Genomic DNA, 5,000 nt, shown 5'->3' with positions numbered 1-5,000 from the left:
ACGCTCAATATCGTAGTATAGACACACCTCTCTCGCGGGTCTAATTGGCGTGCGCGGCCCCCAAAAGGTAACATAGCAGTTTGTTCTGCTGATACCGTGTTTCTCTATCTCTCTAACCAACTCACACAACAACATATATGTATTGATCGGTAATGATCCTTCCGCAGGTTCACCTACGGAAACCTTGTTACGACTTTTACTTCCTCTAAATCATCAAGTTCGGTCAACTTCGGCCATGCCAGCTGCAGCTCACGAAGGAACCGCGGAAGGTGTGCCTCCAGAGACCTCACTAAATAATCCATCGGTAGTAGCGACGGGCGGTGTGTACAAAGGGCAGGGACGTAATCAGCGCTAGCTAATGACTAGCACTTACTAGAAATTCCAGGTTCATGGGGACCGTTGCAGTCCCCAATCCCAACTAAATGAGCATTTGGGTGATTTCCCGTTCCTCTCGGAATGGGGGCGCCAATTGGCGAGAACACGCTGCTGCTCACATTGTAGCACGCGTGCAGCCCAGAACATCTAAGGGCATCACGGACCTGTTATCGCTCATTCTCACCTTGCTAAACACAAGTTGTCCCGCTAAGCAGGGCAAACGTGGCCGACGACCGCCCGTGAAGGGGCCGCCGGCCTTGACGTCAGGTGCGCCCGGAGGTGCACTGCTGACAGCGTTCTAGTTAGCTTGTTTGAGTCGCGTTCGTTATCGGAATTAACCAGACAAATCATTCCACGAACTAAGAACGGCCATGCACCACTACCCTTAAATTTGAGAAAGAGCTCTCAATCTGTCTTACCTCGATAAGTTCGGACCTGGTAAATTTTCCCGTGTTGAGTCAAATTAAGCCGCAAGCTCCACTTCGTTTTTTTTTTTTTAAAAAACAATTGCAGGTTTTATTGTTCATAAACATTATGTTCTAAAAACAATAGCGTAAACCCACGCTCTTGACGAACGACGTCGCCCGCCAGGGATTTGTCGTGCGTCATTATGAACCCTTTCGGATGTCCCTACCCAATCTCTTTATTAAATTGCTCTTTCCTTTACCCGCATATTGAAAGCGTACGCTAACTGAGTCCGCATGACTCGCTCGTATTTTAACACTTTAGGCTCTCAAGCTAGCTCGCAATCTAGCGATCGGACCATTCCGCCTCGCTGGCGGAAGCCTCCTCCGCAGCTGTCCATCGCCGACCTGCAGCTCGACGTCTTCTTTCATTCTCTCGTCTATTCCGCCGAGACCGGATTAGATCCGCCTCCGTCGGAATGGACCGACGACGGCGCGTTGTCGAGGGACCCTCTTCGCGGACACGAGCTCTCCACACTCGCTGCATGAACAGTCGCCTCTCGTGGCGAACTCTAACCGTTTCAGGGGAAGCTGGTTCTCCCCTGCTCCGCCGAGGGATTGGAGGAGGAGCTAGGCCCTCGCGCTCCGCCTCTACTGCCGCCCGCAGTACCTCGTCATCCCGAGCGGCCAGTGCTGCTGCGACGTCCGCAGCCAGTCGCACACGCGCCCGATCCTCCGCCCTGCCGCGAAGCCGTCTGTTGCGGGCAGACCGTTGACGCGCTGCTCGCGTTTCATTTACCCGTCTCGTGATGTCTTCTACGAAGACGTCTTCCACTTCCTCGCCGAAGAGTGCGGCCACACTTTCGAGGACCACTTCCTCGTCCTCGGCGAAAGCCGCTTCAGCTCGACCGCTGGCGAGGGCCTCCTCATCGCGCCACAGCTGTTGCAGCACGGTGGTGATGTTTTTCGCTGCCCTTTGAATGCGGTCCCACCACTCCGCACTCTCCAGCAGCTTCTCGGCCATGTTGCTGAGCTGGACCGATTCGGATGTCCCCCAGCCCAACAGCTCACGTCGGATCTCCTCGAACACGGGGCACTCGAACAAGACGTGGGCCACCGACTCCACCGACCCTACGCACCGTGGACACTCCGGGGACGAAGCGAAGCCGCAGACATGCAGGTACTCTCGGAAAAATCCATGTCCGGAGAGCACCTGCGAAAGGTGGAAGTCCACCTTCCCGTGCTTACGTCCCGTCCACCGGTGCAGGTCGGGAATCAGGCTGTGTGCCCACGTCTGATAGCGGCTGGCCGATGGTGTTGCCGCCGCACGGTCCCACGCGTTCTGCCACTCTATCATCGTGGCCGCTCGCTCCATTGCTCGAGCCTCCTTCCTGCTGATGCCAGGTTCAGCCGACAGCCTGCTGTGGCACCTTGCGTCCTCTTGGATAATTAGACGGTAGGGTACAAGACCGGCCATCACCACCGACACCTCATAGGACACCGAGCGAAACGAGCTCGACACCCCGCGTGCCAGCGGCTTCTGCACCTGGGCCAGTCGTCTGCGGCACCACTGCATATCGGTCGCCTTAGCCCAGATGGGCGAGGCGTACCGAATGACAGACTCCGCAACTCCTGCCAGCAATCGCCGCTTGGCCACCTGCGGGCCGCTGTGGTTTCGCATCACCGAGGTGACAACCGCCACCGCACGGAGGGCCTTGTCCGCGGCCGCTTCCACGTGCGGTTTCCACGATAGCTTCTCATGAAGCTGGACCCCCAGATAGCGCATCGATCTCCCAGTGGTGCAGGTCACTTCACCGACGCGTACCGGAACCTCCAGTCGTCCTCGTCTCAGACTCGAAATGAGCACCGCCTCGGTCTTGTGGGGGGCGAGACTGAGATGACGTGCCTCAAGCCACCCCATCACCGCCTCAATCGCTGTCTCGGCAACCGTCGCCGACTCCTCCGGTGTGCGGCCCTCGGCCAGGATGGCGATGTCGTCAGCGAAACCGACGATGGTGGCCCCTTCAGGGAGCTGGATTCGCAGAACGCCGTCGTACATGACGTTCCACAGAGTCGGGCCAAGGATTGACCCCTGTGGAACGCCTGCCGTTACCCGACGTGACACCGGGCCGTCATGGGTGTCGTACACCAGCTCCCTGTCGGTAAAGTAGTCGCGGAGAAGGAGTTGCAGCTGCGCTGGGACCCCTTTCTCGCGCAGGGCCATCGCTATCGCCTGCCAGCTGGCAGTGTTGAAGGCGTTCTTAACATCCAACGCCACAACCAGCAGGCAGCGCCTGTCCCGCTGGTTCGTCCTGCCGAAGGACATCGCGCGCTCGCCTGCCTCCACCACCAGCTGGATCGCCTGCAGGGTGCTTCGCTGTCTCCGGAATCCGAACTGGTTCTCCGCTAGCTGAGGCGACTCCGGATCCTCGAGGTGCTCATTAAGCCTGTCGAGTGCCGTCCGCTCGAACACCTTCGCTGGGTTGTCTATCAGGCAGATCGGGCGACAGGACGACGCTTCGCCCGGTGGCTTACCTGGTTTAGGCAACAGCACCAGCTTTTGCCTCTTCCACTCGCGTGGAATGACGCCCGTGTCCAGGCAGCTCTGGAAGACCCCGACGAAGGACTCTGGATGCTTGCGGATGGCAACCGTCACCGCAGCATTTGGCACTCCATCCAGGCCAGGCGCTTTCCGCGGATGCAGCTCGCTCGCTATCGCCTGGAGCTCCGCGCAGCTGATCGGACGGACCGGAGTGTCCCCTTCCGAAGGCGCGACGTCCGGCCACTCGACCGGGGGATGCTCCGGAAACAGCTCCTCTACGATCCGCTGCAGCACCGCTGGGTCACGTTCACGCGCCGTCCAGCTGCCCCGAAACCGCAGAAGGACCTGCCGGAACCACTGTCCCGTCTCGTCCGCGGCTAGGGCCTGCAGCCACTCATCGAACTGGCGCTGCTTGCTGGCCTTAATTGCCGTCCTTAAGGCAGCACGCGCCTCCTGGTGCTCCTGCGATGCCAACTCGACAGATGTCTCGTCCAAGGCCGTGCTCTGCCTTTCCCGGGCCAACCGGCAGCGCTCGGTCAGCTCCTCAATGGCCGGAGTCCACCAGTACACATTCGCGCTCTTTCTCTGCTGAGAGTGGCCGATCCTTGCCATGGTGGCATCGCAGGCCTCTGCGAGCACCATCCCCAGGCTTGCCGCATCGGTCACCCGATCGGCAAAACGGGTCGCCTCGAGTGCCATTTCGAAAGTACGGGGGCAAAACTGGCGAGTTCGCCAGCGAACACCCGCCTCCCGTACTCCGACGCCTTCCAGCCGCTGGATGCCCCGTCCGGGCCGCTGGCCAGCACGAGGCTGTTGCCCGACCGCAAACCGGATATAGCGGTGGTCGCTATAAGAGTAGCGGTCTAGCGTCCTCCAGGAGCTGATGACCTCCGCTACTCCATCCGGTCGGCAGAGCGATGGACTCGCGAAGGCGACGTCCACCCTGCTGGGCCGGGCCACACCGTTTCCCAGGAAAGTCGGCTCCGTTCCGCGGTTGAGCACCTCCAACCCGATGCTCGTTGCCGTCTGGAGGAGCGCCTCACCCTTAAGGTTGGCACGCTCGCTCCCCCAGGCCCCGTGCCACGCGTTGAAGTCACCGGCCAGGACGACGTGGGGGTGACCTCTCGCCAGAACCTCCAGCCGGTCCATCTGCCGCTCGAAGTCCGGGAGCCCGACAGATGGCGGAATGTAGCAGCAGATAAAGACTATACCTGCTACATCTGCTGCCACTATGCCTGGATGCTGTACACTCCTCACCCGCTGGATGGGGAACCGTTGGCCGCTGGTGACAATCGCGGCCTTGAGTTGCTCATCAGACGCCCAATTGCCGTTGTTGGCCGGCACTGCGTATAGCTCCGTCACGAGCATAACGTCTGCTGCTTCCTCCCTCATACGCTGGAGCGCAAGATCTTGGGCGCTCCTGCTCTTGCCGATGTTGATTTGGAGCACCTCAATCATCGTCGGTCCGTATTTTTGCACAGGGCGGAGGCAATCGGGTGCGGGCCACCACACTTTAGACATCGGACTTGGCCGATACAAGTAACCGCCTTGTGGCCTTCCGCGCCACACCGGATGCATATCTTGCTGCGGTCCTCGCCCGAGCACTGCCCGGCGAAGTGGCCACGCTCCAGGCACCGGAAGCACCGCTTCTCCGCCAGCGACGCTTTCGGGACCTCCCA

This window comes from Anopheles moucheti, assembly GCF_943734755.1.
Source record: "Anopheles moucheti chromosome X unlocalized genomic scaffold, idAnoMoucSN_F20_07 X_unloc_4, whole genome shotgun sequence".
In the NCBI taxonomy this organism is placed as follows: Eukaryota; Metazoa; Arthropoda; class Insecta; order Diptera; family Culicidae; genus Anopheles; species Anopheles moucheti.
The sequence above is the reverse complement of the archived record's forward strand: the minus strand, read 5'-3'. Positions refer to the sequence as shown.